The sequence below is a fragment of the Ranitomeya imitator genome, chromosome 2, assembly GCF_032444005.1.
Source record: "Ranitomeya imitator isolate aRanImi1 chromosome 2, aRanImi1.pri, whole genome shotgun sequence".
NCBI lineage: Eukaryota > Metazoa > Chordata > Amphibia > Anura > Dendrobatidae > Ranitomeya > Ranitomeya imitator.
The window spans coordinates 528758647-528773607 of record NC_091283.1 but is presented as its reverse complement, the minus strand read 5'-3'; positions in this window follow the sequence as shown (position 1 = coordinate 528773607).

Below are 14961 nucleotides of genomic sequence, written 5' to 3'. Positions count from 1 at the left end.
TTATGGAAGTCACTTGTTCTCTCTGATATAAATAACGAGAAGATTCTTTATTTCCAACAGAGATTAATTACTTGGATGTTTAACTCCTCTCTGTTCTGTAACTATTAGACAGCAGCAATTATATACTTACAGAGGTTCTCCAGGGAAAACAGGCAATTGCCTATGCTTACAACACATTCACACATTCAATATTTGGTCTGTATTTTACATCAGTTTTTGAAAGCCAAAATCAGGAGTTGGTGAAAAATGCAGAAGTAGTGCGGTGTTTCTATTATACTTTCCCTCTGACTGATCCACTCATGGTTTTAACTTACAAATAAGTGATGTAAAATACTGAACATGTGAATGTGGCCTATGGGTAATTGATAAATTATTCATTGGTGCGGTCTGACTTCTGGGACTCTCATCAATCAGCAGAATGTGGAACTTTTATCCCCATTAGAATGGAGTTTATGTACGACATGACCACTAATCTATTCATTCCTGCAGTGGCTGCACTTGGCTTTTTCCCACTGCACAGGGTAAATCCCAGAGCCTAACACATGTCATCTGAATCAAGGTGATCAAACCACGAAAAACATATCTGGAGACCAAACTTGTCTAACTCTAGCTTAGGCTGTCTCTTCTCAGCGCTGTTGCAGGTGATTGACAGGTCTCTCCCTTATTTGCACATTGAGATGAGACAGTGGCGGAGCCAAAGTACTCATGTCTCTGGCTATATTGCATGGCTGGATCATGAATTTATTTTCTCTGAAACTCTGAAGCATTTCAGAGAAGATATACATGGCTGTAATCGTGTAGCCAGGCTCTAATTCATGTTGCCCACAGTTCAGGGTTGCTATCAGAACCTCAGGGCACCACACCGGCAAAATTTTCAGGCCCCCTTGAGACCCTTCACCCTTTGAAGCTTCCACAGTCCAGCTTCCACCATGACCAGATCACATATTACCACATACGAGAGACAAATATTGCCACATCATGACCAGACCACATATTACATCACAAAGTGACCAAATAATACCATGTACAAGGGACAAATGACACCACACCATGACCAGACCACATATTACCACATGCAAGGGACAAATACAATCACACCATGACCAGGCCACATGTTACCACCACATGATGACTGCATTATACCACATACAAGGGACAAATGCTGCCACACCATGACCAGACAACATATTACCCCCACATAGTGGCCGAATAATATGACATACAGGGCACAAATACTGAAACATTATGACCAGACCACATATTACCACCACATTGTGACTGAGTAATAGCACAAACGGGAGACAAATATTGCCACACCATGGCAAGACTATATATTACCCCCACATAGTGACCAAATAATAGCACATGCATGGAACAAATACTGCCACACCACGACCAAGCCACATATTACCACCACATAGTTACCGAATAATACCACATGCAAGGAACAAATATCCCCATACCATGAACGGACCATATATTACAACCACATAGTGACTGAATAACACAAAAAATACACTGGGGAATTATTTGGCAATATGGAGATTTCTTCCAGCTGAAGTGGGAAGGTCAGTAATCAGTGGGAGTAGTCTGGATTATTGATACAGTGGTGGATTCATGTTTGAGCATTAACCAAGCTGGTCTCTATACACATCTGAACATTGTTGATTATGGGACATCTGTATAATCAATACCAGCCTCTGAGGAGCCTGGATATGAGGAAACGTGTTGAAGCTTACTGCAGGCAACAATAACAGCATTGATCTCAGGTAAATTCCTTCTATGGTCTTGTTGTGACCTAAGCAACTTTGGTGATCAGTTTTATATCAGTCCAGGTTTACATTGTTAAGAGTTAATATGAGGGTCATACAAGGGAAAGCCGCTGTGGAGCGAGGCGCCATTATTGATATAAAAAGGGTGCCAACCTCCGCTGACAGGCATGAGATGAGTATTCAAGTAACAGTGCAGTATAACTGATCTCCAGTCCTGCTTTTTTGAGGAACTTTTCTTGCACTATTTGCACTTGTTTTTCATTTTTGCACATTTTCCACATTTGGCAGATGTGGAATATGGAATTGGAATTGTTTTTTGCCTTGTTATCTTTTATAGTTGACTAGATTAGCAAACATTCAGAGCTATTTAGGGGCAGCCACCATGGAGCGGTGGTGCTATTTACGTTGCTTATATAGGGTGCCAACCTCCGCTGGTAGGCAGGTACAAGATTGGGATAGATTGAGGGTATGTGTAGGTTATATTCCTCTAGCAGTATCTTCTTAACCTAGTCCTGACTATCTGTGTTACGTGTAAACCTTAGTGCTGGAGGTAAACCCCTACCCTGTATTTCCAGTATTATCCAAATCAATAGGAGTTTCACCATGATGTGCTTTTTTCAGTAATGGTTTTTATGTGTGTCCTCCTTGATATAGGTGTTTTTTTTAAGTTATATATAATAAAACTTTTCTTAGGGGTTTATATGACATGGTTTTTGATTCCCTAAAGCATTCTATATAAACATTGTGAGCTGACTGAATAACACCACATACAAGGGACAAATACCACCACACCATGACTAGATCACATATTACTACCACATAGTGACCAATAATACCACATAAAAGGGGCAAATACCAAAAACACATGAACCACAAAATGGTGACACATGGACCCTATGCTGGTGACACACGGACGCTAAACTGATGACATACGGACCCTACATTGATGACACACAGACCCTACAATGATGACACATGGACTTTACACTGATGGTAAATACTTACACACTGATGACACCAGTATAGTTTTCTTCATGTACTTTTTTTAAAACACGGACACGTGAATAAAACCTAACTGACAGATGCAACATTAATGGCCAGCCTGTTCTGTCTTTTTTTCATTTCATTAATATGTTCATGCAAATAAGACTAAACATGTCTCTGATTAAAAACTTTTGCAGATTGAAAAGTAAAAAAAGTTTTTAACTTCTTCATACAGTGGACAATTTTTGCTTTTATGTTTCCATTTTTTCCGCCCTGTCTTCACGGAGCCATAATTCTTTTATTTTTCTGCCCACACAGACATATGCGGACTTGTTTTTTGCTGGGTGTGTTGTACTCTTGAATGGCACCACTCATTTTACCACATAGTGTACTGAAAAACAAAAAAAAAATTCCAAGCGGGGAGCAATTATGAAAAAATTCAATTATGGCATTGTTTTTTGTGAATTGTTTTTACAATGTACAATTTGTTGTAAAAATGACCTGGTGATATGATTCTGCTCATCAGTACAATTACAGTGATACCAAACATGTCCAGTTTATTTATTATTTTAGTGGTGAAAAAAAGGAGTTTGCAAAAAAAAAAACTGATTGATTCAGATGACATATAGTAGGCTCTAGGATTTTCCCACTGCACATGGTAAATTGTACGCCTTGTCTGCTTCTGCAGTCCCCCATTCAGGTTCAGCCACTGCGGGTGCTGCTGAGCATAGACATCAGTCCCAGCATCTTGCTCAGGCTCGTAGTGTATGCTTGGTCTCTGCTGGCTCTCCAGCAAAGCCCTTAGTAACCTTTAATATTCAGGTGCAGTTCAGCACTCTGGAGTCTAAGTCCAGAGATCACCGCACTGAGCATGTCCGTGAGGTGGCATCTTCTCATTGGTGGTCGGACGTCAGCTGCTCTGGTGATGTGGCAGTGTCAGATTTGTCTATGGGCAAGGTCCTGTCCGTCTGGACAGGAGCCCAGTGTATAAAAGGTTCTCAGAGGTGCACGCCAGTGCACTAGTATCATTTTAGTGTAGAAGTTGCCAGTGGATGCTCTACGACTTTGTCTGCATGTGTTGTGTCTGTCTAGCTCTGGCACTGTACATGTAGGCAGACAGCTTGCATCAGTGGGGACAATTAGCCTTTGGCTTATCATCTGGTTCCTACATGTGTGTGGTTAGCACAGTAGAGTTCCAGAGCAAGCACAACCCTAGTCAGGGTATTATTCAGAGCATCTGTTCTGTTTCTGTGTGCGAGTGACACAGCTCTGTTGCAGAGCATCTCTATCGTTTGTGTGCGAGTGACAGAGCTCAGTTGCAGAGCATCTCTTTCGTTTCTGCGTGCGAATGACACAGCTCAGTTGCAGAGCATCTGTTCCGTTTCTGTGTGCGAGTGACACAGCTCCGTTGCAGAGCATCTGTTTCGTTTCTGTATGTGAGTGGCACAGCTCAGTTGCAGAGCATCTCTTTCGTCTTTGCGTGCGAGTTACATAGCTCAGTCGCAGAGCATGTTTTGTTTTTGTGTGCGAGTTCAGTTCATTTGCTGTTCACACTGAGTGGCGTTCAACTCCGTGTGTATGGGTAATCGCTAGCCCTGTATTCTGTCATTATTCACTAGCAGCAGATTTCCATCTCTGCACGGTGGACCCCGGGTGGTGATTGCGCTTTATTATTTATTTTATTTAGCGCAATCCGCCAACCCTAATAACATGTTTCCTTAATAATTAGAGATTGTTCCAATAGGATAGCCCTTTTAAAAACTGTTAGAAAGTATAAGAATCTGGACTCTCCCAAAAGTCTACCATTTCTTAAATCGCAGAGGAAGGTGAATAGCAGCACCAATGTTGAAACATGTAATTCTTTCTACGGAGCAGTTGAGCCAAATTATAGAGCCTTTATCAACATAAATGTCCAAATTGAATGTGCTCAGCATATGTCAAGTAAATATTAACATTTTTTTAAAAAAGAAAAAAAAGAGCATGAACCGCACATCCCAAAATCATACGTTGATCTAAAGCCACTAGGCAAAAATTTATATAACTGAACATGAGGTTTTCAGATTAACATTCTGATCAGACTGTATGAAGCCCACTGCCACGTCAAGGCAATGCACCAGCAGGGCAGACGGCCTGTTGCCCCACAGCACCCATGCTGCAAGACTGAGTCCCCATGACTCCAGACCGCGCCGCACCACCAGCACAAAACCACAGCAACAATGGCCGCCACACAGCACCAACACCAAAATGAAAGGTCCTTTAGGGCGGTAGGACCCACTACGAGGTTAGCCGTGACGTGGCAGTGGGCTTCATACAGTCTGATCAGAATGTTAATCTGAAAACCTCATGTTCAGTTATATAAATTTTTGCCTAGCGGCTTTAGATCAACTTATGATTTTGGGATGTGCGGTTCATGCTCTTTTTTTTTTCTTTTTTGCAAAGCATGTTCTAGTTTTCTTCTTGGACCAGCACTCCTCCCATTTGGCACAGGTGATTTTAATTAGCAGGAGACTGCAAAGTAAGGGGTCTAGCCCATTTTGGCTGTCACTGAAGAGCTGGAGGAAGGTGAGTTTCAGTGCTCCTTTCATTTTGGTGTTGGTGCTGTGTGGCGGCCATTGTTGTGTGGCTTTGTGCTGGTGGGGCGGCGCTGTCTGGAGTCATGGGGACTCAGTCTTGCATCATGGGTGCTGTGGGGCAACAGGCCGTCTGCCCTGCTGGTGCATTGCCGCTGTGGCGGTGGGCGCCACACGGCTCTGCTCTGTTAGGGCGGTAGGACCCACTACGAGGTTTGCCATGAAGTGGCAGTGGGCTTCATACAGTCTGATCAGAATGTTAAACTGAAAACCTCATATTCAGTTATATTAATTTTTGCCTAGCAGCTTTAGATCAACGTATGATTTGGAGATGTGCGGTTCATGCTCTTTTTTTCTTTTTTGCAAAGCATTAACATTTTTTAGTTCAATCTGTAGGTAAAAACACTGAAAACATCACTGGAGCAAAGAACAGGATAAAGTCACTATGAGGAAAAAGTGAATTGATGTTCAATTAATGTAAAGAGTGACTTTATTGTTATCCTTGTATTTACAGATAAAGATAATAAAGCTTTTGAATGAGCACACAACTCTGGACAGAGAGAAGAGAACAGAGAGCCTTGATTAGGAGAAATGTTGTGAAAACTGCTGGATTGGTGATTTATAACTGTCTGTATCTCCTCAGACAATGAAAGGGATAGCAGGGGAAAAAACAGCTAGATGTTTACAAATCAATGAACCAGGGAGATTAGTCTAGGATGTTAAGAGTTAACTCTCCTTTTGTAATGGAGCTACTGAGCACTGTGGCCAGAGTCTGGTCAGGAACTAGAGGTCATGCTCCATGGAAACCAGCTGTACACTATAAAAGATAAAAATTTCTCATTGCAGGTGAATGACAGCAGATAGAAAAACCAAGCCAATTGCAAACTTGCTTATGTTCTTGCTGTCCAACCAATTCAAGCCATTTAAGTACTTCACAACACCCCTTTAATGCTCTAAACGAAACATATAAAATGCAGCGTAGAGGTCAGTGACTTCTGAAGCTATTTATTAGTTTAATTTTGCAAAATGACCACCTCATTATGTCAAGACTTACCATTCAGTAGTGAAGGACGGATGATTCACACCCTTAGCCACTGAGCCAATTTTTTAATCTTTCTATTGGATTGCTCAAATAAATAGTAAATAGTAGTCAATATTATTTACATTCTTTACACCCCAGTTTTATTTTTGGAAAAACATTTTTATTCCTATCAATGTTGCAATAGCCATCAGTAAAGTTGCCACCAATGCCAATGCTGTCATTGTAAGAAATAGTATATAATTTATATAATCTGTATATAAAGCAGAACCAACAAATCCTCTTGACTACAGACTGTGAAGCACAGATACCAAATACGCCCTTCTGAAAATTAAAAGAGAACCTGTCAATTCTTTAGTTTTGCCTGTTTTTGCAAATACCGGCATTTATCCATAATATACCAATTCGTTTCTTTGAACTCTACATTTTATCATTGTTCTGTTTTATCTCTGGAAAATGTATGAATAAATTGAAAGCTGGGCTGGGTGTTATAAGTTTGGGAAGGATGTAATTCCGATATTTCAGGGAAGAATGGTACAAAATATTGTTCTAAAAATCGAGATACTACTGAATTATTTCATGAGGGTTACAAATATCTAATAAAAATGATGTCAGGATTGATGAATAGCACCCCAAAAAAACAAATTAAAGGATTCGCCAATAGTAAAACAATTTCAAAAGGTCAGGTGACTAGATGTTTCTCCATTGATGTGTGACCATTAGAGGCTGCGGAATTCCTTTGACTTTTGGACATGGTAGACATAGCTGGTACAGTCCTTCAAAGTGCCTGTCAATATGAGTATAGAAGATTATGCTATTTATTATTTTTAATTAATTTATGCCTAAAATATATATCTTACAGTCCTACACTCTCATTAAGATGAGGAATTTTTTTCGCATTTACCGACCTCATTCCATCAGCTGTAACTTTTTTCTATTTAATATTGCTATAACTGTCTGATGCCCGTATTTTTGCTGAAAGAGTCATGGAATTATTTCTTAGACTGGACTATATATTATATAATTTTACTTGTTAAAAAATTCTGTTGTTACTATTTTTATATTTTTTTGCCATCTTATACTTTTACATTTTTACTTTGTATATCTAAAAGTACTTGATAACTTAATTTTATGGGTTTTTAGCAGTGAAATTTTAGCTTTTCGAGTTTTTGAATTGCAATGTAATAACTACAAAATAATGCTCTTCCGTTCACAGTATTGCATATAAAGCCTTTCCCACTACAGTTGTTTTTTTCTTTTTTATTCTTTCCTCCCTTTCTCCTAAAAGTCATAACTTTTTTATTTTCCGTCGACATAACCGTATGAAGGCTTTTATGTTGCAGGACGATGTGGTTTTGAGTGACACCATCCATTTAATACAATGTACTGAAAAAGATAAACAAAATCCAAGTCCAGTGCAATTGTTTTTTAAAAAAAAAACACAATTTCGCCATTATTTTGGTGTTTTGTTTTTACATTGTATATTATTTGGTAAAAATAGCCTAGCAGCATGATTCTGTAGGTGAATATGATTATGATAACACCAACTTGCAAAGTATTATTCATTTATGTAATGAAAAAATTTATATTTATTTTTATGAAATTAATAAATAAATTAATAAATGAATATTTATTTATTCTGTGTTCTGTCACTTTTTTATTTTAACATCGATTGAGCTGTAAGAGGGCTTGTTTCTCACCTTGTGATCTGTAGTTTTATTGCTACTATTTTAGGGTAACTACAGTACAAAGTTTAGATTAATTTTTAATTGCATTTTTTATGGACGTGCTCAAATAGACCTGCTTTAGGCCTTAACTAGGTCAAGGGCTGTCAGTATTAAGGGGTTGTACCAGACTAGAAATACATGGCGTGTTTTCTTAGACATACTGGCCCAGCTCTCCTTTCATGGTGGCTGATATTACTGCTCATCTCCATTGAAGAGAATAGTGTTAGACTTCAATTACACAACCTAAGGATCACTGTGCTACTGATTTTGGGAAACACCTGCTATGTTTTTCTAACCCCATGCATGTCACATGTTTTACTCTGTTACAGAGCTTAAAGGGGTAGTCTGAAGTGCAAAGTTATTTTAATCCTAAATCCCTATCTATTAAGTGCCGCAATCTAAACTATTTTTTAATATACGGTACTTGAATTAAAAATTCCCTATCATTCCCTATCTACACTATCAAGCTGCTTTTATTTTTTTTTCACTACTTCCTTTATTTTCTGCCTCCTCCCTGAAACAAAGCATCATCAGTGACACTCAATTCAGGAGCTGGGATAGTCCCTGTGCAATGTGCACAATGACAGCGCACTCTCGAATCAGTAGTAATGAACCGCCAACAAAGAGGGGTCAGAATATCTAACGTGCAGAGACTAAGTGACATCGCTTGTGGGGTCAGCACTGGTCTCTGCATGCCAGGTATTCTGACAGTGCACTTAGATGTAGGCTCCTTACTGCGGATATGAGCTGGCAACAGAGAGCATGCTGTCATTGTGCACATTGCACATTGCACATTGCCTCTGACCCTGGATGACCTTTAGTTCCAGGATTCCAATATGCACTGGGATTCTCAAACAAAGCATCATCAAAAAAGTAAGTAGCAAAATAAAATAAGAAGAGCAGTTTGATATTGTCGTTATGGAACGATAGGACATTTTTAATTCAAGTATATTAGAAAACAGTTTATATTATGGCTCTAAATTGATAGGGAATTTGGAGGAAAATTACTTTGGACTTCAGACCACCCCTTTAAATGGCTCGGTTCATAGTTTTAAGATCCCAATTGTGTCAGTTATGTTTTCCCGTTTTCTAGAGTATGCACATGTCTCAGAATTCATGATTTACCTGTCATTATATAAATATATGCCCGCTAGTGTCAAAAGGTAATGTTTAAGCATGGCTAAAAAAGTTTTTTTGAGGCAAAAATTACGGTATTTAGCAAGTTTCAACTTTTAAAAGCTGAATTAAGCATTCATATTAATAAATAGGGTATTCTGTATTTTTTCCTAAATGACCTTTCATGAGCACAAAGAAAAAAGGCTTCATGAAATGTACGGAAAGAAATTATGGCGGATAATCGTCATTACAGCCTACGTTAATGTCCTCCATACTACCCATACTACAGTATCCCTGTTATCCCACGAAATTCCAGAGGATATGGAGTGGGCGGCTAATTTATGTTGCATTGGCTTATTTTTCTTTAAAGACGATAGATTAACTAGTGATTCATTTCTATTAGATCCGGTTGCCAACACTGAAACAATTATTGTACAGTTGATTATGGTGAATTGCAAGAGAAAATATGTGAAAAATGCTCAATAGACTCTCCTCACTACCATCTCCTTAAGGGCTCATAGACAGCAATCATCTACAGAAATGTTTTTCATACCAACACGAGAAGCCAATTTCCTGTGTCACTTTCAATTGTATTGTCGCAGAAGCCAGACATCATTGAGTAGAGACCATTAAGTAAATCTGTTCTTCCTGCTTTACATTGAAGCTGACAAAATGCACCTAATCTCTTGCTTAAGCTATTGAGCTTTGCAGGTGGTTAGGAATTGATCCACCCATTCATGTTATAGCAATTGACTATAAGCATCCGCCAGCTTGTTCATTGGAAAGGAATGTATCAGGTGTGGGCCGACACTGGTAAGGTTTACTTACTGAAAAACAAGTTTACATTGAAGGGAAACCTCTTCGCGATTTGGCATTTATTTATAGGATTTGATTTTTCAAGTGTCAATTGCATTCAGCTTCTCACAAGATAGTAAACTCAGTCAGCAATAAAACAGGATTTCTGCTTCTGCTCAAAACTTCATGCTTAAGGAACTAAACCGTTGAGGAAGAAACCAAAGTTTGTCCAAAATATTTGATTTACCTACAGAGATGTTGTCATTTTTCCTGTTCAATTGCAATGGCTATTTACCGTATTTTTCAGACTATAAGATGCACCAGACTATAAGACGCACCCAGGTTTTAGAGGTGGAAAATTGGGAAAAAATATTTGAAGCAAAAAATGTGATAAAATATTTAATAATGTAAATAACATACTATCATATGTGGTGTTATTATATATAATAGAATGTTATTATGTTGGAATCTACGGATAGAAGATGGTGCTGTGGGACCAGTGTGGTGTCTGTGAAGTACTATATGAAGATGCTGGAGGGTGAGTATAAGAATGGGGGCACAGGGCTTATATTTAAAGCACCACTCCAATACTGAAAAATAACACTGGGGTGCAGCTTTAAGATCCCATGGGAGAATTATAACTCCCAGCATGTTATGTGGATCCTATGGCATGCTGGGAGTTATAGTTCACCACAGAAGTGGCAGAGTTCTTTTTTATGTGTTGCAATTACCAAACTTTTAATTCTTACTTGTATGGGCTGTGCTCACATCAGTGCAGGTCCTGCAGCCTGCCAGCCACGCTAGAAAACCGAAAGTATCTCTCTCTACAGCTTACAGGACCTGTGGTGAGGTAATGAAGGTCTGGTGCATCACATGACCACACAGAGCCCTCCCTTTATTTACCCTACCACAGGTCCTGTAAGAGGAAGCTGCATTGTTTCTAGTGTGGTGTCTGCAGGACCTGTGGTGACATAATGAAGAGGGAGGGCTCTGTGCGTCATGTAATGCTCCAGTCCGCCCTCTTCATTACATCACCACAGGTCCCATAATGATGGGAGCACTCAGCATCAGCACAGCCCGTGATGTGCTTTCAGGTATGCGACTGCGGCGATCTCTCCTGTGGCACCCTACTCTTACCGCCTCCTTCTCCACCAGACATACGATCTCCCCAGCTGCTGCAGTAATCCGCTCCTGGGGAAACCATGTGGGTCTGCTGTTTAAGTGAAGGAATATTCATTTGCTGCTCCTCACTTGCTGCTCAGCGCTGACAGGTGGGCGGGGAAGCAGCTAATGAATATTCCTTCACTTTAAGCTTCGGGACCATGTGGTTTTCCCAGCACCGGATTCCTGCAGCGTCAAAATTTTCCTGCCTCCTGCGAGTGTGATCTCACTCCACCGCTGCCCCTCTACACATGTTACATTCGGACTATAAGATGCACCCCACACTTTCCTCCCAAATTTGGAGAAAAAAGTGTGTCTTATTGTCCAAAAAATACAGTAAGCAAGAAGGAAGAACAGCCATATTGGTTGTCAATTTTGAAGTATCTTCTTAGCATATGCATTACAGTACTTTGCTCTGCCCTCAGCAAGGCAGAGTGAAATGTGTCTGGACAGGACCGCGATTGGAGACACTGAGTATATGATGTAGGACATGTCATCAACATGAAGCAGGGAAAGAGGACAGCACTGAAAGAACAGTGATGATCATCTGACCAGACCGCATTGTTTTGGGGTATAATAAAAGTTTTATTTTAATTATGCAGAGGAGATTGGGGACTAGAGGTTAATAGAATGCTGTAAAAGAGGCATTAAAGATGGTGGCTGTTCTTTATACTGGGAAAACCTAGTGATAGGTTTTCTTTAAATTCGGATAAGCAATTATTATTTTTGCAGTGACTTTAACAAAATAGTTGTTGAGGACAAAAGTTTTGAGACTCATACAAATTTTGTTTTGCACAAACTTTTCTGCTTCAGTGGTTTTTAGATCTTTCAGTCAGATCCATGGGGACATATCATTGGTACAGCCTGGGTAGTCACATAGCAGCCCAAGGGTTCAGTGGGCCCATATTAATCTCCAAAGCAAGTGGTGGAATTGTCCATTATAATGATCTATTGGACTTCAAAGGGTGCATATATTGCTCTTGCATAAGGACCATCTTCTGTCCGTGTTCACCACTGGTCAGATGTTTCTAGATGTTACTAAAGTACAATGTTGATTCTTATTTTTCATGACTTATGCCTTTCACTCTGGCATGCTGAATATCAGTTTCTGGGTCAAATCCTGACTCATGACAACCCATTCTTGAATAACCAGTGCTTGGAGTTAATCACAATTTCTGTGTTTTTGCTTGTTCACTTTTTTTTTAAGGAGAATAATAACTTTAGAGATTCCTGGTCATGGACCCAAAATTTCAATGTTTTGCTCTCAAAGCTACTTAGTTATCACTTTTTCTTTGTGATATGGTCTTCAACATGCTAAAAAAGGCATTGTTCTTCACCAAATTGCTCTTGGATTGTCGGGTGAAGTTGCTCTTAAGGTACCGTCACACTCAGCAACTTTGCAACGAGAATGACAACGATCCGTGACGTTTCAGCGTCCTGGATAGCGATCTCGTTGTGTTTGACACGCAGCAGTGATCTGGATCCCGCTGTGCCATCGCTGGTCGGAGCTAGAAGTCCAGAACTTTATTTCGTCGTCAGGTCGGCGTGTATCATCATGTTTGACATCAAAAGCAACAATGCCAGCAATGTCTTACATGGAGCTAACAACCAGCGAGAATGATAAGTGAGTCGCCGTTACATCACTGGATCGCTCCTGCATCGTTCTGGAGTTGCTGTGTTTGACGTCTCTACAGCGACCTAAACAGCGACGCTCCAGCGATCGGCTCATTGTCTATATCGCTGCAGCGTCGCTGAGTGTGACGGTACCTTTAGAGGATGTTTAGATACCATTGTTTATTCATGGTCGTGTACTTAACCAAAATTGTGAGAGCATCATGAAGACCATGTCACAAGGCTAAAATGATAACAATGTGGCTCTGTGAGCAAAACATAAAATGTAGGGTCCATGGCCAGGAAACTCCCCAAATCAACAAAAAGTGGACGGACAAATAAAAACACAGAAATTGTATAAAAAAACCTCCAAGTTAGTAAGAATGGATTGTCATCAGGATTTGGACCAGAAACTGATATCCAGCGTGCCAGGGTGAAATGCAAAGGTCTTGAAAAACAAGGGTCAAAACTGTAAATTTTGAGTCTTTCCATAAGCTTGATGTATTTGTCCATAAAAGTGTAAAATCTTATGAAACGCCTATAACTGTACTTCAGTTCCCATAGAAATATCTGAATGAGATCTAAAATTACTGAAGCATCAAATTTTCTAAAAAATAAGCAAAATTGTTATCAGTCTCAAAACATTTGGACAATAATTGTATTGGGAAAAGCAGCCAGCCCATTTACATCTCCAACAGTGCCCTTTATGCAGCCTATTAAATTCAATGGTCAAATGGAGCAATTGGTAGGTACTACAGGCCATTAAAAGTAAATTCAAGTCTAGCAATCACTCTAAAGTTGGTTGCCGACTATTACAACATAGTAATAGAAATAGGAAAAGCTCAGCCAATCTGACAACTTAAAAGTAGTCAGAACCATGATCAGCATTTCAATGGTGACAAAATGATTAGTGGAAGCTCATTTCATACTTCATTTGCATTTTGTGTTGCATTATGTCAATGTTCTCATAGTTTTCAGTATTTTATTGTTTCAGTTTTATTTATACCTTGCAGCCAAGTACTTTCAGAGGTTACCCGGGTTTGTGATGAAAGTCTGCTGTCACCTTGTGTCCCTGCAGACTTTTGAATGCTCATCACTTGCCATCGGGATTCTCTGATGCCAGCAGCGAGAGCAAATGGTCACTTGACCGCAAGTATGAGATTTGCATACATATGGTTATGTGCCGACTGGATGTGTGCGGCTTCACTTAATTCACTTGTACTGAGCGAGACTGCACACATCTAGGCAGAATATGACCAGAAGTATCTAAATCACATACTTGTTGTCAAGTGACAGCCCTCTTTCACCACCGGCATCGGAGAATCCTGACAGGATCCGGGGTGCATGCTTTGAGGACTCAAAAGTCTGTATTCATCATTCTATCATCACAAGCCTGGAAGAACCCTTTGAAGGAAATGTAGGTTTTCAAATCTCCTGTTTTATGAATGTACATCAGTGGTGGAGAATGGGGCAACTTTGTGTTCCTCATTGACACTTATAGTCAATCATGCTCTAGGGCAGTGTTCTCCAACTCCAGTCCTCAAAAGCAACCAACAGGTCATGTTTTCAGGATTTCCCTACTATTGCCTAGATCAGGGGTGTCAAACTGCATTCCTCGAGGGCTGCAAACAGGTCATATTTTCAGGATTTCCTTGTACTGCACAGGTGATAATTTAATCACCAACTCATTATTTGTGTAGGTGATTAAATTATCACCTGTGCAGTACAAGGAAATCCTGAAAACATGACCTGTTTGCAGCCCTCGAGGAATGCAGTTTGACACCCCCGGCCTAGATGACAATTGCATCACATGGACAGGCAAGAATCTCATCACCCGGTGAAATACTAAGGAAATCCTGAAACATGATCTGTTGGGAGTTCTAGGAACCGAAGTTGGAGAACACTGCTCTAGAGTATCCCACAATCATCACTGCTTATTTCTCAACCTACTTTTCACAAAGGATGAAATATAAAAATAATTTTTAGATGCATCTGTTGATTGCAAGCGTCTATGAAACTGTAATAACCTATATAAATGTAAATGTTCTTTCCTGAATTGGCATCCCAGAAAGATGTCTCAGTAGCAGAAACAGAAGGGATTACACATTTGACTCTACAGCAGGTGAAGAAGATAAATAGATTTAGTTAGGGGATTCTATAAAGTGCGTATATATCACTGTGGTACT